The sequence below is a fragment of the Schistocerca gregaria genome, chromosome 2, assembly GCF_023897955.1.
Source record: "Schistocerca gregaria isolate iqSchGreg1 chromosome 2, iqSchGreg1.2, whole genome shotgun sequence".
In the NCBI taxonomy this organism is placed as follows: Eukaryota; Metazoa; Arthropoda; class Insecta; order Orthoptera; family Acrididae; genus Schistocerca; species Schistocerca gregaria.
Window position 1 is genome coordinate 11331777 of NC_064921.1, and position 26212 is coordinate 11357988.

Below are 26212 nucleotides of genomic sequence, written 5' to 3' on the forward strand. Positions count from 1 at the left end.
GTGGATTACCGCTTTAGAGAGACTTTCCACAGTATCTAAAAAATGCGTATTTTGGTGAGGAACTGCCAGGAATCACTATGACTCTCCTAAGGTTGCCAATGCCTCATCATAATTAAAATTAAATCAGCAACATCAAGTAACTCCTAGCAAGAGTAACAGTGGTTATCTTAAATTAAACAACTAATTGCGTAATGCTTCGGGCAGACTGGCCACAGTATTTAAAAAGTGTCTATTATGGTGAGCATTTGGCAAGAGTCACTATGACTCTCTCAAGGTAGCCAATGCCTCGTCACAATTAAACTCACATCAGCAACTTCAAGAAACCTCTGGCAGTTTCTCGGAAGATAAACAGGTAGTGGATTACCGCTTTGCAGAGACTTTCCACAGTATCTAAGAAATGCGTATTTTGGTGAGGAACTGCCAGGAATCACTATGACTCTCGTAAGGTTGCCAATGCCTCGTCACAATTAAAATTAAATCAGCAACATCAAGTAACTCCTAGCAAGAGTAACGATGGTTGTCTTAAATTAAACAACTAATTGCGTAATGCTTCGGGCAGACTGGCCACAGTATCTAAAAAATGTCTATAATGGTGAGCATTTGGCAAGAGTCACTATGACTTTCTTAAGGTAGCCAATGCCTCATCACAATTACACTCACATCAGCAACTTCAAGAAACCTCTGACAGTTTACCTTAAGATAAACAGCTAGTGGATTACCACTTTGGAGAGACTTTCCACAGTATCTAAAAAATTCGTATTTTAGTGAGGAACTGCCAGGAATCACTATGACTCTCGTAAGGTTGCCAATGCCTCGTCACAATTAAAATTTAATCAGCAACAACAAGTAACTCCTAGCAAGAGTAACGATGGTTGTCTTAAATTAAAGGACTAGTGGCGTATTGCTTCGGGCAGACTGCCCACAGTATCTAAAAAATGTCTATAATGGTGAGCATTTGGCAAGAGTCGCTTTGACTCGCTTAAGGTAGCCAATGCCTCGTCACAATTAGGCTCACATCAGCAACTTCAAGAAACCTCTGGCAGTTTCTCTGAAGATAAACAGCTAGTGGATTACCGCTTTGGAGAGGCATTCCACAGTATCTAAAAAATGCGTATTTTGGTGAGGAACTGCCAGGAATCACTATGACTCTCGTAAGGTTGCCAATGCCTCGTCACAATTAAAACTAAATCAGCAACATCAAGTAACTCCTAGCAAGAGTAACGATGGTTGTCTTAAATTAAACAACTAATTGCGTAATGCTTCGGGCAGACTGGCCACAGTATCTAAAAAATGTATATTACGGTGACCATTTGGCAAGAGTCGCTATGACTCGCTAAAGGTAGCCAATGCCTCGTCACAATTAGACTCAGATCAGCAACTTCAAGAAACCTCTGGCAGTTTCTCTGAAGATAAACAGCTAGTGGATTACCGCTTTGGAGAGACTTTCCACAGTATCTAAAAGATGCGTATTTTGGTGAGGAACTGCCAGGAATCACTATGACTCTCGTAAGGTTGCCAATGCCTCGTCACAATTAAAATTAAATCAGCAACATCAAGTAACTTCTAGCAAGAGTAACGATGGTTGTCTTAAATTAAACAACTAATTGCGTAATGATTCGGGCAGACTGGCCACAGTATCTAAAAAATGTCTATTATGGTGAGCATTTGGCAAGAGTCACTATGACTCTCTTAAGGTAGCCAATGCCTCGTCATAATTACACTCACATCAGCAACTTCAAGAAACCTCTGACAGTTTCTCTTAAGATAAACAGCTAGTGGATTACCGCTTTGGAGAGACTTTCCACAGTATCTAAAAAATGCGTATTTTGGTGAGGAACTGCCAGGAATCACTATGACTCTCGTAAGGTTGCCAATGCCTCGTCACAATTAAAATTTAATCAGCAACAACAAGTAACTCCCAGCAAGAGTAACGATGGTTGTCATAAATTAAAGGACTAGTGGCGTATTGCTTCGGGCAGACTGGCCACAGTATCTAAAAAATGTCTATAATGGTGAGCATTTGGCAAGAGTCGCTATGACTCGCTTAAGGTAGCCAATGCCTCGTCACATTTAGGCTCACATCAGCAACTTCAAGAAACCTCTGGCAGTTTCTCTGAAGATAAACAGCTAGTGGATTACCGCTTTGGAGAGGCATTCCACAGTATCTAAAAAATGCGTATTTTGGTGAGGAACTGCCAGGAATCACTATGACTCTCCTAAGGTTGCCAATGCCTCATCATAATTAAAATTAAATCAGCAACATCAAGTAACTTCTAGCAAGAGTAACGGTGGCTGTCTTAAATTAAACAACTAATTGCGTAATGCTTCGGGCAGACTGGCCACAGTATCTAAAAAATGTCTATTATGGTGAGCATTTGGCAAGAGTCACTATGACTCTCTTAAGGTAGCCAATGCCTCGTCACAATTAGACTCACGTCAGCAACTTCAAGAAACCTCTGGCAATTTCTCTTAAGATAAACAGCTAGTGGATTACCACTTTGGAGAGACTTTCCACAGTATCTAAAGAATGCGTATTTTGGTGAGGAACTGCCAGGAATCACTATGACTCTAGTAAGGTTGCCAATGCCTCGTCACAATTAAAATTTAATCAGCAACATCAAGTAACTCCTAGCAAGAGTAACGATGGTTGTCTTAAATTAAAGAACTAGTGGCGTATTGCTTCGTCAGACTGGCCACCTTATCTAAAAAATGTCTATTATGGTGAGCATTTGGCAAGAGTCGCTATGACTCGCTTAAGGTAGCCAATGCCTCGTCACAATTAGACTCACATCAGCAACTTCAAGAAACCTCTGGCAGTTTCTCTGAAGATAAACAGCTAGTGGATTACCGCTTTGGAGAGACTTTCCACAGTATCTAAAAAATGCGTATTTTGGTGAGGAACTACCAGGAATCACTATGACTCTTCTAAGGTTGCCAATGCCTCATCATAATTAAAATTAAATCAGCAACATCAAGTAACTCCTAGCAAGAGTAACGGTGGTTGTCTTAAATTAAACAACTAATTGCGTAATGCTTCGGGGAGACTGGCCACAGTATCTAAAAAATGTTTATTATGGTGAGCATTTGGCAAGAGTCACCATGACTCTCTTAAGGTAGCCAATGCCTCGTCACAATTAGACTCACGTCAGCAACTTCAAGAAACCTCTGGAAATTTCTCTTAAGATAAACAGCTAGTGGATTACCGCTTTGGAGAGACTTTCCACAGTATCTAAAAAATGCGTATTTTGGTGAGGAACTGCCAGGAATCACTATGACTCTCGTAAGGTTGCCAATGCCTCATCACAATTAAAATTTAATCAGCAACATCAAGTAACTCCTAGCAAGAGTAAAGATGGTTGTCTTAAATTAAAGAACTAGTGGCGTATTGCTTCGGCAGACTGGCCACAGTATCTAAAAAATGTCTATTATGGTGAGCATTTGGCAAGAGTCGCTATGACTCGCTTAAGGTAGCCAATGCCTCGTCACAATGAGACTCACATCAGCAACTTCAAGAAACCTCTGGCAGTTTCTCGGAAGATAAACAGCTAGTGGATTACCGCTTTGGAGAGACTTTCCACAGTATCTAAAAAATGCGTATTTTCGTGAGGAACTGCCAGGAATCACTATGACTCTCCTAAGGTTGCCAATGCCTCATCATAATTAAAATTAAATCAGCAACATCAAGTAACTCCTAGCAAGAGTAATGGTGGTTGTCTTAAATTAAACAACTAATTGCGTAATGCTTCGGGCAGACTGGCCACAGTATCTAAAAAATGTCTATTACGGTGAGCATTTGGCAACAGTCACTATGACTCTCTTAAGGTAGCCAATGCCTCGTCACAATTAGACTCACGTCAGCAACTTCAAGAAACCTCTGGAAATTTCTCTTAAGAGAAACAGTTAGTGGATTACCGCTTTGGAGAGACTTTCCACAGTATCTAAAAAATGCGTATTTTGGTGAGGAACTGCCAGGAATCACTATGACTCTCGTAAGGTTGCCAATGCCTCATCACAATTAAAATTTAATCAGCAACATCAAGTAACTCCTAGCAAGAGTAACGATGGTTGTCTTAAATTAAAGGACTAGTGGCGTATTGCTTCGGGCAGACTGCCCACAGTATCTAAAAAATGTCTATAATGGTGAGCATTTGGCAAGAGTCGCTTTGACTCGCTTAAGGTAGCCAATGCCTCGTCACAATTAGGCTCACATCAGCAACTTCAAGAAACCTCTGGCAGTTTCTCTGAAGATAAACAGCTAGTGGATTACCGCTTTGGAGAGGCATTCCACAGTATCTAAAAAATGCGTATTTTGGTGAGGAACTGCCAGGAATCACTATGACTCTCGTAAGGTTGCCAATGCCTCGTCACAATTAAAACTAAATCAGCAACATCAAGTAACTCATAGCAAGAGTAACGATGGTTGTCTTAAATTAAACAACTAATTGCGTAATGCTTCGGGCAGACTGGCCACAGTATCTAAAAAATGTATATTACGGTGACCATTTGGCAAGAGTCGCTATGACTCGCTTAAGGTAGCCAATGCCTCGTCACAATTAGACTCAGATCAGCAACTTCAAGAAACCTCTGGCAGTTTCTCTGAAGATAAACAGCTAGTGGATTACCGCTTTGGAGAGACTTTCCACAGTATCTAAAAAATGCGTATTTTGGTGAGGAACTGCCAGGAATCACTATGACTCTCGTAAGGTTGCCAATGCCTCGTCACAATTAAAATTAAATCAGCAACATCAAGTAACTTCTAGCAAGAGTAACGATGGTTGTCTTAAATTAAACAACTAATTGCGTAATGATTCGGGCAGACTGGCCACAGTATCTAAAAAATGTCTATTATGGTGAGCATTTGGCAAGAGTCACTATGACTCTCTTAAGGTAGCAAATGCCTCGTCACAATTACACTCACATCAGCAACTTCAAGAAACCTCTGACAGTTTCTCTTAAGATAAACAGCTAGTGGATTACCGCTTTGGAGAGACTTTCCACAGTATCTAAAAAATGCGTATTTTGGTGAGGAACTGCCAGGAATCACTATGACTCTCGTAAGGTTGCCAATGCCTCGTCACAATTAAAATTTAATCAGCAACAACAAGTAACTCCCAGCAAGAGTAACGATGGTTGTCTTCAATTAAAGGACTAGTGGCGTATTGCTTCGGGCAGACGGGCCACAGTATCTAAAAAATGTCTATAATGGTGAGCATTTGGCAAGAGTCGCTATGACTCGCTTAAGGTAGCCAATGCCTCGTCACATTTAGGCTCACATCAGCAACTTCAAGAAACCGCTGGCAGTTTCTCTGAAGATAAACAGCTAGTGGATTACCGCTTTGGAGAGGCATTCCACAGTATCTAAAAAATGCGTATTTTGGTGAGGAACTGCCAGGAATCACTATGACTCTCCTAAGGTTGCCAATGCCTCGTCACAATTAGGCTCACGTCAGCAACTTCAAGAAACCTCTGGCAATTTCTCTTAAGATAAACAGCTAGTGGATTACCACTTTGGAGAGACCTTCCACAGTATCTAAAGAATGCGTATTTTGGTGAGGAACTGCCAGGAATCACTATGACTCTAGTAAGGTTGCCAATGCCTCGTCACAATTAAAATTTAATCAGCAACATCAAGTAACTCCTAGCAAGAGTAACGATGGTTGTCTTAAATTAAAGAACTAGTGGCGTATTGCTTCGTCAGACTGGCCACCGTATCTAAAAAATGTCTATTATGGTGAGCATTTGGCAAGAGTCGCTATGACTCGCTTAAGGTAGCCAATGCCTCGTCACAATTAGACTCACATCAGCAACTTCAAGAAACCTCTGGCAGTTTCTCTGAAGATAAACAGCTAGTGGATTACCGCTTTGGAGAGACTTTCCACAGTATCTAAAAAACGCGTATTTTGGTGAGGAAATGCCAGGAATCACTATGACTCTCCTAAGGTTGCCAATGCCTTGTCACAATTAAAATTAAATCAGCAACATCAAGTAACTCCTAGCAAGAGTAACGATGGTTGTCTTAAATTAAACAACTAATTGTGTAATGCTTCGGGCAGACTGGCCACAGTATCTTAAAAATGTCTATTATGGTGAGCATATGGCAAGAGTCACTATGACCCTCTTAAGATAGCCAATGCCTCGTCACAATTAGACTCACATCAGCAACTTCAAGAAACCTCTGGCAGTTTCTCTGAAGATAAACAGCTAGTGGATTACCGCTTTAGAGAGACTTTCCACAGTATCTAAAAAATGCGTATCTTGGTGAGGAACTGCCAGGAATCACTATGACTCTTCTAAGGTTGCCGATGCCTCATCATAATTAAAATTAAATCAGCAACATCAAGTAACTCCTAGCAAGAGTAACGGTGGTTGTCTTAAATTAAACAACTAATTGCGTAATGCTTCGGGGAGACTGGCCAAAGTATCTAAAAAATGTCTATTATGGTGAGCATTTGGCAAGAGTCACTATGACTCTCTTAAGGTAGCCAATGCCTCGTCACAATTAGACTCACATCAGCAACTTCAAGAAACCTCTGGAAATTTCTCTTAAGTTAAACAGCTAGTGGATTACCGCTTTGGAGAGACTTTCCACAGTATCTAAAAAATGCGTATTTTGGTGAGGAACTGCCAGGAATCACTATGACTCTCGTAAGGTTGCCAATGCCTCGTCACAATTAAAATTTAATCAGCAACAACAAGTAACTCCTAGTAAGAGTAACGATCGTTGTCTTAAATTAAAGAACTAGTGGCGTATTGCTTCGGGCAGACTGCCCACAGTATCTAAAAAATGTCTATAATGGTGAGCATTTGGCAAGAGTCGCTTTGACTCGCTTAAGGTAGCCAATGCCTCGTCACATTTAGGCTCACATCAGCAACTTCAAGAAACCTCTGGCAGTTTCTCTGAAGATAAACAGCTAGTGGATTACCGCTTTGGAGAGGCATTCCACAGTATCTAAAAAATGCGTATTTTGGTGAGGAACTGCCAGGAATCACTATGACTCTCGTAAGGTTGCCAATGCCTCGTCACAATTAAAACTAAATCAGCAACATCAAGTAACTCCTAGCAAGAGTAACGATGGTTGTCTTAAATTAAACAACTAATTGCGTAATGCTTCGGGCAGACTGGCCACAGTATCTAAAAAATGTATATTACGGTGACCATTTGGCAAGAGTCGCTATGACTCGCTTAAGGTAGCCAATGCCTCGTCACAATTAGACTCAGATCAGCAACTTCAAGAAACCTCTGGCAGTTTCTCTGAAGATAAACAGCTAGTGGATTACCGCTTTGGAGAGACTTTCCACAGTATCTAAAAAATGCGTATTTTGGTGAGGAACTGCCAGGAATCACTATGACTCTCGTAAGGTTGCCAATGCCTCGTCACAATTAAAATTAAATCAGCAACATCAAGTAACTTCTAGCAAGAGTAACGATGGTTGTCTTAAATTAAACAACTAATTGCGTAATGATTCGGGCAGACTGGCCACAGTATCTAAAAAATGTCTATTATGGTGAGCATTTGGCAAGAGTCACTATGACTCTCTTAAGGTAGCCAATGCCTCGTCATAATTACACTCACATCAGCAACTTCAAGAAACCTCTGGCAGTTTCTCTGAAGATAAACAGCTAGTGGATTACCGCTTTGGAGAGGCATTCCACAGTATCTAAAAAATGCGTATTTTGGTGAGGAACTGCCAGGAATCACTATGACTCTCCAAAGGTTGCCAATGCCTCATCATAATTAAAATTAAATCAGCAACATCAAGTAACTTCTAGCAAGAGTAACGGTGGCTGTCTTAAATTAAACAACTAATTGCGTAATGCTTCGGGCAGACTGGCCACAGTATCTAAAAAATGTCTATTATGGTGAGCATTTGGCAAGAGTCACTATGACTCTCTTAAGGTAGCCAATGCCTCGTCACAATTAGACTCACGTCAGCAACTTCAAGAAACCTCTGGCAATTTCTCTTCAGATAAACAGCTAGTGGATTACCACTTTGGAGAGACTTTCCACAGTATCTAAAGAATGCGTATTTTGGTGAGGAACTGCCAGGAATCACTATGACTCTAGTAAGGTTGCCAATGCCTCGTCACAATTAAAATTTAATCAGCAACATCAAGTAACTCCTAGCAAGAGTAACGATGGTTGTCTTAAATTAAAGAACTAGTGGCGTATTGCTTCGTCAGACTGGCCACCTTATCTAAAAAATGTCTATTATGGTGAGCAATTGGCAAGAGTCGCTATGACTCGCTTAAGGTAGCCAATGCCTCGTCACAATTAGACTCACATCAGCAACTTCAAGAAACCTCTGGCAGTTTCTCTGAAGATAAACAGCTAGTGGATTACCGCTTTGGAGAGACTTTCCACAGTATCTAAAAAATGCGTATTTTGGTGAGGAACTACCAGGAATCACTATGACTCTTCTAAGGTTGCCAATGCCTCATCATAATTAAAATTAAATCAGCAACATCAAGTAACTCCTAGCAAGAGTAACGGTGGTTGTCTTAAATTAAACAACTAATTGCGTAATGCTTCGGGGAGACTGGCCACAGTATCTAAAAAATGTCTATTATGGTGAGCATTTGGCAAGAGTCACCATGACTCTCTTAAGGTAGCCAATGCCTCGTCACAATTAGACTCACGTCAGCAACTTCAAGAAACCTCTGGAAATTTCTCTTAAGATAAACAGCTAGTGGATTACCGCTTTGGAGAGACTTTCCACAGTATCTAAAAAATGCGTATTTTGGTGAGGAACTGCCAGGAATCACTATGACTCTCGTAAGGTTGTCAATGCCTCATCACAATTAAAATTTAATCAGCAACATCAAGTAACTCCTAGCAAGAGTAAAGATGGTTGTCTTAAATTAAAGAACTAGTGGCGTATTGCTTCGGCAGACTGGCCACAGTATCTAAAAAATGTCTATTATGGTGAGCATTTGGCAAGAGTCGCTATGACTCGCTTAAGGTAGCCAATGCCTCGTCACAATGAGACTCACATCAGCAACTTCAAGAAACCTCTGGCAGTTTCTCGGAAGATAAACAGCTAGTGGATTACCGCTTTGGAGAGACTTTCCACAGTATCTAAAAAATGCGTATTTTGGTGAGGAACTGCCAGGAATCACTATGACTCTCCTAAGGTTGCCAATGCCTCATCATAATTAAAATTAAATCAGCAACATCAAGTAACTCCTAGCAAGAGTAATGGTGGTTGTCTTAAATTAAACAACTAATTGCGTAATGCTTCGGGCAGACTGGCCACAGTATCTAAAAAATGTCTATTATGGTGAGCATTTGGCAACAGTCACTATGACTCTCTTAAGGTAGCCAATGCCTCGTCACAATTAGACTCAAGTCAGCAACTTCAAGAAACATCTGGAAATTTCTCTTAAGAGAAACAGTTAGTGGATTACCGCTTTGGAGAGACTTTCCACAGTATCTAAAAAATGCGTATTTTGGTGAGGAACTGCCAGGAATCACTATGACTCTCGTAAGGTTGCCAATGCCTCATCACAATTAAAATTTAATCAGCAACATCAAGTAACTCCTAGCAAGAGTAACGATGGTTGTCTTAAATTAAAGGACTAGTGGCGTATTGCTTCGGGCAGACTGCCCACAGTATCTAAAAAATGTCTATAATGGTGAGCATTTGGCAAGAGTCGCTTTGACTCGCTTAAGGTAGCCAATGCCTCGTCACAATTAGGCTCACATCAGCAACTTCAAGAAACCTCTGGCAGTTTCTCTGAAGATAAACAGCTAGTGGATTACCGCTTTGGAGAGGCATTCCACAGTATCTAAAAAATGCGTATTTTGGTGAGGAACTGCCAGGAATCACTATGACTCTCGTAAGGTTGCCAATGCCTCGTCACAATTAAAACTAAATCAGCAACATCAAGTAACTCCTAGCAAGAGTAACGATGGTTGTCTTAAATTAAACAACTAATTGCGTAATGCTTCGGGCAGACTGGCCACAGTATCTAAAAAATGTATATTACGGTGACCATTTGGCAAGAGTCGCTATGACTCGCTTAAGGTAGCCAATGCCTCGTCACAATTAGACTCAGATCAGCAACTTCAAGAAACCTCTGGCAGTTTCTCTGAAGATAAACAGCTAGTGGATTACCGCTTTGGAGAGACTTTCCACAGTATCTAAAAAATGCGTATTTTGGTGAGGAACTGCCAGGAATCACTATGACTCTCGTAAGGTTGCCAATGCCTCGTCACAATTAAAATTAAATCAGCAACATCAAGTCACTTCTAGCAAGAGTAACGATGGTTGTCTTAAATTAAACAACTAATTGCGTAATGATTCGGGCAGACTGGCCACAGTATCTAAAAAATGTCTATTATGGTGAGCATTTGGCAAGAGTCACTATGACTCTCTTAAGGTAGCAAATGCCTCGTCACAATTACACTCACATCAGCAACTTCAAGATACCTCTGACAGTTTCTCTTAAGATAAACAGCTAGTGGATTACCGCTTTGGAGAGACTTTCCACAGTATCTAAAAAATGCGTATTTTGGTGAGGAACTGCCAGGAATCACTATGACTCTCGTAAGGTTGCCAATGCCTCGTCACAATTAAAATTTAATCAGCAACAACAAGTAACTCCCAGCAAGAGTAACGATGGTTGTCTTCAATTAAAGGACTAGTGGCGTATTGCTTCGGGCAGACTGGCCACAGTATCTAAAAAATGTCTATAATGGTGAGCATTTGGCAAGAGTCGCTATGACTCGCTTAAGGTAGCCAATGCCTCGTCACATTTAGGCTCGCATCAGCAACTTCAAGAAACCTCTGGCAGTTTCTCTGAAGATAAACAGCTAGTGGATTACCGCTTTGGAGAGGCATTCCACAGTATCTAAAAAATGCGTATTTTTGTGAGGAACTGCCAGGAATCACTATGACTCTTCTAAGGTTGCCAATGCCTCATCATAATTAAAATTAAATCAGCAACATCAAGTAACTCCTAGCAAGAGTAACGGTGGTTGTCTTAAATTAAACAACTAATTGCGTAATGCTTCGGGGAGACTGGCCAAAGTATCTAAAAAATGTCTATTATGGTGAGCATTTGGCAAGAGTCACTATGACTCTCTTAAGGTAGCCAATGCCTCGTCACAATTAGACTCACATCAGCAACTTCAAGAAACCTCTGGCAGTTTCTCTGAAGATAAACAGCTAGTGGATTACCGCTTTAGAGAGACTTTCCACAGTATCTAAAAAATGCGTATTTTGGTGAGGAACTGCCAGGAATCACTATGACTCTTCTAAGGTTGCCAATGCCTCATCATAATTAAAATTAAATCAGCAACATCAAGTAACTCCTAGCAAGAGTAACGATGGTTGTCTTAAATTAAAGAACTAGTGGCGTATTGCTTCGGCAGACTGGCCACAGTATCTAAAAAATGTCTATTATGGTGAGCATTTGGCAAGAGTCTCTATAACTCGCTTAAGGTAGCCAATGCCTCGTCACAATGAGACTCACATCAGCAACTTCAAGAAACCTCTGGCAGTATCTCTGAAGATAAACAGCTAGTGGATAACCGCTTTAGAGAGACTATCCACAGTATCTAAAAAATGCGTATTTTGGTGAGGAACTGCCAGGAATCACTATGACTCTCGTAAGGTTGCCAATGCCTCGTCACAATTAAAATTAAATCAGCAACATCAAGTAACTCCTAGCAAGAGTAACGATGGTTGTCTTAAATTAAACAACTAATTGTGTAATGCTTCGGGCAGACTGGCCACAGTATCTTAAAAATGTCTATTATGGTGAGCATTTGGCAAGAGTCACTATGACTCCCTTAAGGTAGCCAATGCCTCGTCACAATTAGACTCACATCAGCAACTTCAAGAAACCTCTGGCAGTTTCTCTGAAGATAAACAGCTAGTGGATTACCGCTTTAGAGAGACTTTCCACAGTATCTAAAAAATGCGTATTTTGGTGAGGAACTGCCAGGAATCACTATGACTCTCCTAAGGTTGCCAATGCCTCATCATAATTAAAATTAAATCAGCAACATCAAGTAACTCCTAGCAAGAGTAACGGTGGTTGTCTTAAATTAAACAACTAATTGCGTAATGCTTCGGGCAGACTGGCCACAGTATCTAAAAAATGTCTATTATGGTGAGCATTTGGCAAGAGTCACTATGACTCTCTTAAGGTAGCCAATGCCTCGTCACAATTAGACTCACGTCAGCAACTTCAAGAAACCTCTGGCAATTTCTCTTAAGATAAACAGCTAGTGGATTACCACTTTGGAGAGACTTTCCACAGTATCTAAAGAATGCGTATTTTGGTGAGGAACTGCCAGGAATCACTATGACTCTAGTAAGGTTGCCAATGCCTCGTCACAATTAAAATTTAATCAGCAAAATCAAGTAACTCCTAGCAAGAGTAACGATGGTTGTCTTAAATTAAAGAACTAGTGGCGTATTGCTTCGTCAGACTGGCCACCGTATCTAAAAAATGTCTATTATGGTGAGCATTTGGCAAGAGTCGCTATGACTCGCTTAAGGTAGCCAATGCCTCGTCACAATTAGACTCACATCAGCAACTTCAAGAAACCTCTGGCAGTTTCTCTGAAGATAAACAGCTAGTGGATTACCGCTTTGGAGAGACTTTCCACAGTATCTAAAAAATGCGTATTTTGGTGAGGAAATGCCAGGAATCACTATGACTCTCCTAAGGTTGCCAATGCCTTGTCACAATTAAAATTAAATCAGCAACATCAAGTAACTCCTAGCAAGAGTAACGATGGTTGTCTTAAATTAAACAACTAATTGTGTAATGCTTCGGGCAGACTGGCCACAGTATCTTAAAAATGTCTATTATGGTGAGCATATGGCAAGAGTCACTATGACCCTCTTAAGATAGCCAATGCCTCGTCACAATTACACTCACATCAGCAACTTCAAGAAACCTCTGGCAGTTTCTCTGAAGATAAACAGCTAGTGGATTACCGCTTTAGAGAGACTTTCCACAGTATCTAAAAAATGCGTATTTTGGTGAGGAACTACCAGGAATCACTATGACTCTTCTAAGGTTGCCAATGCCTCATCATAATTAAAATTAAATCAGCAACATCAAGTAACTCCTAGCAAGAGTAACGGTGGTTGTCTTAAATTAAACAACTAATTGCGTAATGCTTCGGGGAGACTGCCCAAAGTATCTAAAAAATGTCTATTATGGTGAGCATTTGGCAAGAGTCACTATGACTCTCTTAAGGTAGCCAATGCCTCGTCACAATTAGACTCACATCAGCAACTTCAAGAAACCTCTGGAAATTTCTCTTAAGATAAACAGCTAGTGGATTACCGCTTTGAGAGACTTTCCACAGTATCTAAAAAATGCGTATTTTGGTGAGGAACTGCCAGGAATCACTATGACTCTCGTAAGGTTGCCAATGCCTCATCACAATTAAAATTTAATCAGCAACATCAAGTAAATCCTAGCAAGAGTAACGATGGTTGTCTTAAATTAAAGAACTAGTGGCGTATTGCTTCGGCAGACTGGCCACAGTATCTAAAAAATGTCTATTATGGTGAGCATTTGGCAAGAGTCGCTATAACTCGCTTAAGGTAGCCAATGCCTCGTCACAATGAGACTCACATCAGCAACTTCAAGAAACCTCTGGCAGTTTCTCTGAAGATAAACAGCTAGTGGATAACCGCTTTAGAGAGACTATCCACAGTATCTAAAAAATGCGTATTTTGGTGAGGAACTGCCAGGAATCACTATGACTCTCGTAAGGTTGCCAATGCCTCGTCACAATTAAAATTAAATCAGCAACATCAAGTAACTCCTAGCAAGAGTAACGATGGTTGTCTTAAATTAAACAACTAATTGTGTAATGCTTCGGGCAGACTGGCCACAGTATCTTAAAAATGTCTATTATGGTGAGCATTTTGCAAGAGTCACTATGACTCTCTTAAGGTAGCCAATGCCTCGTCACAATTAGACTCACATCAGCAACTTCAAGAAACCTCTGGCAGTTTCTCTGAAGATAAACAGCTAGTGGATTACTGCTTTAGAGAGACTTTCCACAGTATCTAAAAAATGCGTATTTTGGTGAGGAACTGCCAGGAATCACTATGACTCTCCTAAGGTTGCCAATGCCTCATCATAATTAAAATTAAATCAGCAACATCAAGTAACTCCTAGCAAGAGTAACGGTGGTTGTCTTAAATTAAACAACTAATTGCGTAATGCTTCGGGGAGACTGGCCACAGTATCTAAAAAATGTCTATTATGGTGAGCATTTGGCAAGAGTCACCATGACTCTCTTAAGGTAGCCAATGCCTCGTCACAATTAGACTCACGTCAGCAACTTCAAGAAACCTCTGGAAATTTCTCTTAAGATAAACAGCTAGTGGATTACCGCTTTGGAGAGACTTTCCACAGTATCTAAAAAATGCGTATTTTGGTGAGGAACTGCCAGGAATCACTATGACTCTCGTAAGGTTGCCAATGCCTCATCACAATTAAAATTTAATCAGCAACATCAAGTAACTCCTAGCAAGAGTAAAGATGGTTGTCTTAAATTAAAGAACTAGTGGCGTATTGCTTCGGCAGACTGGCCACAGTATCTAAAAAATGTCTATTATGGTGAGCATTTGGCAAGAGTCGCTATGACTCGCTTAAGGTAGCCAATGCCTCGTCACAATGAGACTCACATCAGCAACTTCAAGAAACCTCTGGCAGTTTCTCGGAAGATAAACAGCTAGTGGATTACCGCTTTGGAGAGACTTTCCACAGTATCTAAAAAATGCGTATTTTGGTGAGGAACTGCCAGGAATCACTATGACTCTCCTAAGGTTGCCAATGCCTCATCATAATTAAAATTAAATCAGCAACATCAAGTAACTCCTAGCAAGAGTAATGGTGGTTGTCTTAAATTAAACAACTAATTGCGTAATGCTTCGGGCAGACTGGCCACAGTATCTAAAAAATGTCTATTATGGTGAGCATTTGGCAACAGTCACTATGACTCTCTTAAGGGAGCCAATGCCTCGTCACAATTAGACTCACGTCAGCAACTTCAAGAAACCTCTGGAAATTTCTCTTAAGAGAAACAGCTAGTGGATTACCGCTTTGGAGAGACTTTCCACAGTATCTAAAAAATGCGTATTTTGGTGAGGAACTGCCAGGAATCACTATGACTCTCGTAAGGTTGCCAATGCCTCATCACAATTAAAATTTAATCAGCAACATCAAGTAACTCCTAGCAAGAGTAACGATGGTTGTCTTAAATTAAAGGACTAGTGGCGTATTGCTTCGGGCAGACTGCCCACAGTATCTAAAAAATGTCTATAATGGTGAGCATTTGGCAAGAGTCGCTTTGACTCGCTTAAGGTAGCCAATGCCTCGTCACAATTAGGCTCACATCAGCAACTTCAAGAAACCTCTGGCAGTTTCTCTGAAGATAAACAGCTAGTGGATTACCGCTTTGGAGAGGCATTCCACAGTATCTAAAAAATGCGTATTTTGGTGAGGAACTGCCAGGAATCACTATGACTCTCATAAGGTTGCCAATGCCTCGTCACAATTAAAACTAAATCAGCAACATCAAGTAACTCCTAGCAAGAGTAACGATGGTTGTCTTAAATTAAACAACTAATTGCGTAATGCTTCGGGCAGACTGGCCACAGTATCTAAAAAATGTATATTACGGTGACCATTTGGCAAGAGTCGCTATGACTCGCTTAAGGTAGCCAATGCCTCGTCACAATTAGACTCAGATCAGCAACTTCAAGAAACCTCTGGCAGTTTCTCTGAAGATAAACAGCTAGTGGATTACCGCTTTGGAGAGACTTTCCACAGTATCTAAAAAATGCGTATTTTGGTGAGGAACTGCCAGGAATCACTATGACTCTCGTAAGGTTGCCAATGCCTCGTCACAATTAAAATTAAATCAGCAACATCAAGTAACTTCTAGCAAGAGTAACGATGGTTGTCTTAAATTAAACAACTAATTGCGTAATGATTCGGGCAGACTGGCCACAGTATCTAAAAAATGTCTATTATGGTGAGCATTTGGCAAGAGTCACTATGACTCTCTTAAGGTAGCCAATGCCTCGTCACAATTACACTCACATCAGCAACTTCAAGAAACCTCTGACAGTTTCTCTTAAGATAAACAGCTAGTGGATTACCGCTTTGGAGAGACTTTCCACAGTATCTAAAAAATGCGTATTTTGGTGAGGAACTGCCAGGAATCACTATGACTCTCGTAAGGTTGCCAATGCCTCGTCACAATTAAAATTTAATCAGCAACAACAAGTAACTCCCAGCAAGAGTAACGATGGTTGTCTTAAATTAAAGGACTAGTGGCGTATTGCTTCGGGCAGACTGGCCACAGTATCTAAAAAATGTCTATAATGCTGAGCATTTGGCAAGAGTCGCTATGACTCGCTTAAGGTAGCCAATGCCTCGTCACATTTAGGCTCACATCAGCAACTTCAAGAAACCTCTGGCAGTTTCTCTGAAGATAAACAGCTAGTGGATTACCGCTTTGGAGAGGCATTCCACAGTATCTAAAAAATGCGTATTTTGGTGAGGAACTGCCAGGAATCACTATGACTCTCCTAAGGTTGCCAATGCCTCGTCACAATTAGACTCACGTCAGCAACTTCAAGAAACCTCTGGCAATTTCTCTTAAGATAAACAGCTAGTGGATTACCACTTTGGAGAGACTTTCCACAGTATCTAAAGAATGCGTATTTTGGTGAGGAACTGCCAGGAATCACTATGACTCTAGTAAGGTTGCCAATGCCTCGTCACAATTAAAATTTAATCAGCAACATCAAGTAACTCCTAGCAAGAGTAACGATGGTTGTCTTAAATTAAAGAACTAGTGGCGTATTGCTTCGTCAGACTGGCCACCGTATCTAAAAAATGTCTATTATGGTGAGCATTTGGCAAGAGACGCTATGACTCGCTTAAGGTAGCCAATGCCTCGTCACAATTAGACTCACATCAGCAACTTCAAGAAACCTCTGGCAGTTTCTCTGAAGATAAACAGCTAGTGGATTACCGCTTTGGAGAGACTTTCCACAGTATCTAAAAAATGCGTATTTTGGTGAGGAAATGCCAGGAATCACTATGACTCTCCTAAGGTTGCCAATGCCTTGTCACAATTAAAATTAAATCAGCAACATCAAGTAACTCCTAGCAAGAGTAACGATGGTTGTCTTAAATTAAACAACTAATTGTGTAATGCTTCGGGCAGACTGGCCACAGTATCTTAAAAATGTCTATTATGGTGAGCATATGGCAAGAGTCACTATGACCCTCTTAAGATAGCCAATGCCTCGTCACAATTACACTCACATCAGCAACTTCAAGAAACCTCTGGCAGTTTCTCTGAAGATAAACAGCTAGTGGATTACCGCTTTAGAGAGACTTTCCACAGTATCTAAAAAATGCGTATTTTGGTGAGGAACTGCCAGGAATCACTATGACTCTTCTAAGGTTGCCAATGCCTCATCATAATTAAAATTAAATCAGCAACATCAAGTAACTCCTAGCAAGAGTAACGGTGGTTGTCTTAAATTAAACAACTAATTGCGTAATGCTTCGGGGAGACTGGCCAAAGTATCTAAAAAATGTCTATTATGGTGAGCATTTGGCAAGAGTCACTATGACTCTCTTAAGGTAGCCAATGCCTCGTCACAATTAGAGTCACATCAGCAACTTCAAGAAACCTCTGGAAATTTCTCTTAAGTTAAACAGCTAGTGGATTACCGCTTTGGAGAGACTTTCCACAGTATCTAAAAAATGCGTATTTTGGTGAGGAACTGCCAGGAATCACTATGACTCTCGTAAGGTTGCCAATGCCTCATCACAATTAAAATTTAATCAGCAACATCAAGTAACTCCTAGCAAGAGTAACGATGGTTGCTTAAATTAAAGAACTAGTGGCGTATTGCTTCGGCAGACTGGCCACAGTATCTAAAAAATGTCTATTATGGTGAGCATTTGGCAAGAGTCTCTATAACTCGCTTAAGGTAGCCAATGCCTCGTCACAATGAGACTCACATCAGCAACTTCAAGAAACCTCTGGCAGTATCTCTGAAGATAAACAGCTAGTGGATAACCGCTTTAGAGAGACTATCCACAGTATCTAAAAAATGCGTATTTTGGTGAGGAACTGCCAGGAATCACTATGACTCTCGTAAGGTTGCCAATGCCTCGTCACAATTAAAATTAAATCAGCAACATCAAGTAACTCCTAGCAAGAGTAACGATGGTTGTCTTAAATTAAACAACTAATTGTGTAATGCATCGGGCAGACTGGCCACAGTATCTTAAAAATGTCTATTATGGTGAGCATTTGGCAAGAGTCACTATAACTCCCTTAAGGTAGCCAATGCCTCGTCACAATTAGACTCACATCAGCAACTTCAAGAAACCTCTGGCAGTTTCTCTGAAGATAAACAGCTAGTGGATTACCGCTTTAGAGAGACTTTCCACAGTATCTAAAAAATGCGTATTTTGGTGAGGAACTGCCAGGAATCACTATGACTCTCCTAAGGTTGCCAATGCCTCATCATAATTAAAATTAAATCAGCAACATCAAGTAACTCCTAGCAAGAGTAACGGTGGTTGTCTTAAATTAAACAACTAATTGCGTAATGCTTCGGGGAGACTGGCCACAGTATCTAAAAAATGTCTATTATGGTGAGCATTTGGCAAGAGTCACCATGACTCTCTTAAGGTAGCTAATGCCTCGTCACAATTAGACTCACGTCAGCAACTTCAAGAAACCTCTGGAAATTTCTCTTAAGATAAACAGCTAGTGGATTACCGCTTTGGAGAGACTTTCTACAGTATCTAAAAAATGCGTATTTTGGTGAGGAACTGCCAGGAATCACTATGACTCTCGTAAGGTTGCCAATGCCTCATCACAATTAAAATTTAATCAGCAACATCAAGTAACTCCTAGCAAGAGTAAAGATGGTTGTCTTAAATTAAAGAACTAGTGGCGTATTGCTTCGGCAGACTGGCCACAGTATCTAAAAAATGTCTATTATGGTGAGCATTTGGCAAGAGTCGCTATGACTCGCTTAAGGTAGCCAATGCCTCGTCACAATGAGACTCACATCAGCAACTTCAAGAAACCTCTGGCAGTTTCTCGGAAGATAAACAGCTAGTGGATTACCGCTTTGGAGAGACTTTCCACAGTATCTAAAAAATGCGTATTTTGGTGAGGAACTGCCAGGAATCACTATGACTCTCCTAAGGTTGCCAATGCCTCATCATAATTAAAATTAAATCAGCAACATCAAGTAACTCCTAGCAAGAGTAATGGTGGTTGTCTTAAATTAAACAACTAATTGCGTAATGCTTCGGGCAGACTGGCCACAGTATCTAAAAAATGTCTATCATGGTGAGCATTTGGCAACAGTCACTATGACTCTCTTAAGGTAGCCAATGCCTCGTCACAATTAGACTCACGTCAGCAACTTCAAGAAACCTCTGGAAATTTCTCTTAAGAGGAACAGCTAGTGGATTACCGCTTTGGAGAGACTTTCCACAGTATCTAAAAAATGCGTATTTTGGTGAGGAACTGCCAGGAATCACTATGACTCTCGTAAGGTTGCCAATGCCTCATCACAATTAAAATTTAATCAGCAACATCAAGTAACTCCTAGCAAGAGTAACTATGGTTGTCTTAAATTAAAGAACTAGTGGCGTATTGCTTCGGCAGACTAGCCACAGTATCTAAAAAATGTCTATTATGGTGAGCATTTGGCAAGTGTCACTATGACTCGCTTAAGGTAGCCAATGCCTCGTCACAATGAGACTCACATCAGCAACTTCAAGAAACCTCTGGCAGTTTCTCGGAAGATAAACAGCTAGTGGATTACCGCTTTGGAGAGACTTTCCACAGTATCTAAAAGTGCGTATTTTGGTGAGGAAATGCCAGGAATCACTATGACTCTCGTAAGGTTGCCAATGCCTCGTCACAATTAAAATTAAATCAGCAACATCAAGTAACTCCCAGCAAGAGTAACGATGGTTGTCTTAAATTAAACAACTAATTGCGTAATGCTTCGGGCAGACTGGCCACAGTATCTAAAAAAATGTCTATTATGGTGAGCATTTGGCAAGAGTCACTATGACTCTCTTAAGGTAGCCAATGCCTCGTCACAATTAGACTCACGTCAGCAACTTCAAGAAAACTCTGGCAATTTCTTTTAAGATAAACAGCTAGTGGATTACCGCTTTGGAGAGACTTTCCACAGTATCTAAAAAATGCGTATTTTGGTGAGGAACTGCCAGGAATCACTATGACTCTCGTAAGGTTGCCAATGCCTCGTCACAATTAAAATTTAATCAGCAACATCAAGTAACTCCTAGCAAGAGTAACGATGGTTGTCTTAAATTAAAGAACTAGTGGCGTATTGCTTCGGCAGACTGGACACAGTATCTAAAAAATGTCTATTATGGTGAGCATTTGGCAAGAGTCGCTATGACTCGCTTAAGGTAGCCAATGCCTCGTCACAATTAGACTCACATCAGCAACTTCAAGAAACGTCTGGCAGTTTCTCTGAAGATAAACAGCTAGTGGATTACCGCTTTGGAGAGACTTTCCACAGTATCTAAAAAATGCGTATTTTGGTGAGGAAATGCCAGGAATCACTATGACTCTCGTAAGGTTGCCAATGCCTCGTCACAATTAAAATTAAATCAGCAACATCAAGTAACTCCCAGCAAGAGTAACGATGGTTGTCTTAAATTAAACAACTAATTGCGTAATGCTTCGGGCAGACTGGCCACAGTATCTAAGAAATGTCTATTATGGTGAGCATTTGGCAAGAGTCACTATGACGCTCTTAAGGTAGCCAATGCCTCGTCACAATTACACTCACATCAGCAACTTCAAGAAACCTCTGGCAGTTTCTCTTAAGATAAACAGCTAGTGGATTACCGCTTTGGAGAGACTTTCCACAGTATCTAAAAAATGCGTATTTTGGTGAGGAACTGCCAGGAATCACTATGACTCTCGTAAGGTTGCCAATGCCTCGTCACAATTAAAATTTAATCAGCAACATCAAGTAACTCCTAGCAAGAGTAACGATGGTTGTCTTAAATTAAAGAACTAGTGGCGTATAGCTTCGGGCAGACTGGCCACAGTATCTAAAAAATGATAATTATGGTGAGCATTTGGCAAGTGTCACTATGACTCGCTTAAGGTAGCCAATGCCTCGTCACAATTAGACTCACATCAGCAACTTCAAGAAACCTCTGGCAGTTTCTCTGAAGATAAACAGCTAGTGGATTACCGCTTTAGAGAGACTATCCACAGTATCTAAAAAATGCGTATTTTGGTAAGGAACTGCCAGGAATCACTATGACTCTCCTAAGGTTGCCAATGCCTCATCATAATTAAAATTAAATCAGCAACATCAGGTAACTCCTAGCAAGAGTAACGGTGGTTGTCTTAAATTAAACAACTAATTGCGTAATGCTTCGGGCAGACTGGCCACAGTATCTAAAAAAATGTCCATTATGGTGAGCATTTGGCAAGAGTCACTATGACTCTCTTAAGGTAGCCAATGCCTCGTCACAATTAGACTCACGTCAGCAACTTCAAGAAACCTCTGGCAATTTCTTTTAAGATAAACAGCTAGTGGATAACCGCTTTGGAGAGACTTTCCACAGTATCTAAAAAATGCGTATTTTGGTGGGGAACTGCCAGGAATCACTATGACTCTCGTAAGGTTGCCAATGTCTCGTCACAATTAAAATTTAATCAGCAACATCAAGTAACTCCTAGCAAGAGTAACGATGGTTGTCTTAAATTAAAGAACTAGTGGCGTATTGCTTCGGCAGACTGGCCACAGTATCTAAAAAATGTCTATTATGGTGAGCATTTGGCAAGGGTCGCTATGACTCGCTTAAGGTAGCCAATGCCTCGTCACAATTAGACTCACATCAGCAACTTCAAGAAACGTCTGGCAGTTTCTCTGAAGATAAACAGCTAGTGGATTACCGCTTTGGAGAGACTTTCCACACTATCTAAAAAATGCGTATTTTGGTGAGGAACTGCCAGGAATCACTATGACTCTCCTAAGGTTGCCAATGCCTCATGATAATTAAAATTAAATCAGCAACATCAAGTAACTCCTAGCAAGAGTAATGGTGGTTGTCTTAAATTAAACAACTAATTGCGTAATGCTTCGGGCAGACTGGCCACAGTATCTAAAAAATGTCTATTATGGTGAGCATTTGGCAAGAGTCACTATGACTCTCTTAAGGTAGCCAATGCCTCGTCACAATTAGACTCACGTCAGCAACTTCAGGAAACCTCTGGAAATTTCTCTTAAGAGAAACAGCTAGTGGATTACCGCTTTGGAGAGACTTTCCACAGTATCTAAAAAATGCGTATTTTGGTGAGGAACTGCCAGGAATCACTATGACTCTCGTAAGGTTGCCAATGCCTCATCACAATTAAAATTTAATCAGCAACATCAAGTAACTCTTAGCAAGAGTAACGATGGTTGTCTTAAATTAAAGAACTAGTGGCGTATTGCTTCGGCAGACTGGCCACAGTATCTAAAAAATGTCTATTATGGTGAGCATTTGGCAAGAGTCGCTATGACTCGCTTAAGGTAGCCAATGCCTCGTCACAATTAGACTCACATCAGCAACTTCAAGAAACCTCTGGCAGTTTCTCGGAAGATAAACAGCTAGTGGATTACCGCTTTGGAGAGACTTTCCACAGTATCTAAAAAATGCGTATTTTGGTGAGGAAATGCCAGGAATCACTATGACTCTCGTAAGGTTGCCAATGCCTCGTCACAATTAAAATTAAATCAGCAACATCAAGTAACTCCCAGCAAGAGTAACGATGGTTGTCTTAAATTAAACAACTAATTGCGTAATGCTTCGGGCAGACTGGCCACAGTATCTAAAAAATGTCTATTATGGTGAGCATTTGGCAAGAGTCACTATGACTCTCTTAAGGTAGCCAATGCCTCGTCACAATTACACTCACATCAGCAACTTCAAGAAACCTCTGGCAGTTTCTCTTAAGATAAACAGCTAGTGGATTACCGCTTTGGAGAGACTTTCCACAGTATCTAAAAAATGCGTATTTTGGTGAGGAACTGCCAGGAATCACTATGACTCTCGTAAGGTTGCAAATGCCTCGTCACAATTAAAATTAAATCAGCAACATCAAGTAACTCCTAGCAAGAGTAACGATGGTTGTCTTAAATTAAAGAACTAGTGGCGTATAGCTTCGGGCAGACTGGCCACAGTATCTAAAAAATGTCTATTATGGTGAGCATTTGGCAAGTGACACTATGACTCGCTTAAGGTAGCCAATGCCTAATCACAATTTGACTCACATCAGCATCTTCAAGAAACCTCTGGCAGTTTCTCTGAAGATAAACAGCTAGTGGATTACCGCTTTAGAGAGACTTTCCACAGTATCTAAAAAATGCGTATTTTGGTGAGGAACTGCAAGGAATCACTATGACTCTCGTAAGGTTGCCAATGCCTCGTCACAATTAAAATTAAATCAGCAACATCAAGTAACTCCTAGCAAGAGTAACGATGATTGTCTTAAATTAAACAACTAATTGCGTAATGCTTCGGGCAGACTGGCCACAGTATCTAAAAAATGTCTATTATGGTGAGTATTTGGCAAGAGTCACTATGACTCTCTTAAGGTAGCCAATGCCTCGTCACAATTACACTCACATCAGCAACTTCAAGAAACCTCTGACAGTTTCTCTTAAGATAAACAGCTAGTGGATTACCGCTTTGGAGAGACTTTCCACAATATCTAAAAAATGCGTATTTTGGTGAGGAACTGCCAGGAATCACTATGACTCTCGTAAGGTTGCCAATGCCTCGTCACAATTAAAATTTAATGAGCAACATCAAGTAGCTCCTAGCAAGAGTAACGATGGTTGTCTTAAATTAAACAACTAGTGGCGTATTTCTCTGGGCCGACTGGCCACAGTATCTAAAAAATGTCTATTATGGTGAGCATTTGGCAAGAGTCACTATGACTCGTTTAAGGTAGCCAATGCCTCGTCACAATTAGACTCACATCAGCAACTTCAAGAAACCTCTGGCAGTTTCTCTGAAGATAAACAGCTAGTGGATTACCGCTTTGGAGAGACTTTCCACAGTATTTAAAAAATGCGTATTTTGGTGAGGAACTGCCAGGAATCACTATGACTCTCGTAAGGTTGCCAATGCCTCGTCACAATTATAATTTAATCAGCAACATCAAGTAACTCCTAGCAAGAGTAACGATGGTTGTCTTAAATTAAGGAACTAGTATCGTATTGCTTCGGCAGACTGGATACAGTATCTAAAAAATGTCTATTATGGTGAGCATTTGGCAACAGTCGCTATGACTCGCTTAAGGTAGCCAATGCCTCGTCACAATTAGACTCACATCAGCAACTTCAAGAAACGTCTGGCAGTTTCTCGGAAGATAAACAGCTAGTGGATTACCGCTTTGGAGAGACTTTCCACAGTATCTAAAAAATGCGTATTTTGGTGAGGAACTGCCAGGAATCACTATGACTCTCGTAAGGTTGCCAATGCCTCGTCACAATTAAAATTTAATCAGCAACAACAAGTAACTCCTAGCAAGAGTAACGATGGTTGTCTTAAATTAAAGGACTAGTGGTGTATTGCTTCGGGCAGACTGGCCACAGTATCTAAAAAATATCTATAATGGTGAGCATTTGGCAAGAGTCGCTATGACTCGCTTAAGGTAGCCAATGCCTCGTCACAATTAGGCTAACATCAGCAACTTCAAGAAACCTCTGGCAGTTTCTCTGAAGATAAACAGCTAGTGGATTACCGCTTTGGAGAGGCATTCCACAGTATCAAAAAATGCGTATTTTGGTGAGGAACTGCCAGGAATCACTATGACTCTCCTAAGGTTGCCAATGCCTCATCATAATTAAAATTAAATCAGCAACATCAAGTAACTCCTAGCAAGAGTAACGGTGGTTGTCTTAAATTAAACAACTAATTGCGTAATGCTTTGGTCAGACTGGCCACAGTATCTAAAAAAATGTCTATTATGGTGAGCATTTGGCAAGAGTCACTATGACTCTCTTAAGGTAGCCAATGCCTCGTCACAATTAGACTCACGTCAGCAACTTCAAGAAACCTCTGGCAATTTCTCTTAAGATAAACAGCTAGTGGATTACCGCTTTGGAGAGACTTTCCACAGTATCTAAAAAATGCGTATTTTGGTGAGGAACTGCCAGGAATCACTATGACTCTCGTAAGGTTGCCAATGCCTCGTCACAATTAAAATTTAATCAGCAACATCAAGTAACTCCTAGCAAGAGTAACGATGGTTGTCTTAAATTAAAGAACTAGTGGCGTATTGCTTCGGCAGACTGGCCACAGTATCTAAAAAATGTCTATTATGGTGAGCATTTGGCAAGAGTCGCTATGACTCGCTTAAGGTAGCCAATGCCTCGTCACAATTAGACTCACATCAGCAACTTCAAGAAACGTCTCCCAGTTTCTCTGAAGATAAACAGCTAGTGGATTACCGCTTTGGAGAGACTTTCCACACTATCTAAAAAATGCGTATTTGGTGAGGAACTGCCAGGAATCACTATGACTCTCGTAAGGTTGCCAATGCCTCGTCACAATTAAAATTTAATCAGCAACATCAAGTAACTCCTAGCAAGAGTAACGATGGTTGTCTTAAATTAAAGGACTAGTGGCGTATTGCTTCGGGCAGACTGGCCACAGTATCTAAAAAATGTCTATAAAGGTGAGCATTTGGCAAGAGTCGCTATGACTCGCTTAAGGTAGCCAATGCCTCGTCACAATTAGACTCACATCAGCAACTTCAAGAAACCTCTGGCAGTTTCTCGAAAGATAAACAGCTAGTGGATTACCGCTTTGGAGAGACTTTCCACAGTATCTGAAAAATGCGTATTTTGGTGAGGAACTCCCAGGAATCACTATGACTCTCGTAAGGTTGCCAATGCCTCGTCACAATTAAAATTAAATCAGCAACATCAAGTAACTCCTAGCAAGAGTAACGATGGTTGTCTTAAATTAAACAACTAATTGCGTAATGCTTCGGCAGACTGGCCACAGTATCTAAAAAATGTCTATTGTGGTGAGCATTTGGCAAGAGTCACTATGACTCTCTTAAGGTAGCCAATGCCTTGTCACAATTACACTCACATCAGCAACTTCAAGAAACCTCTG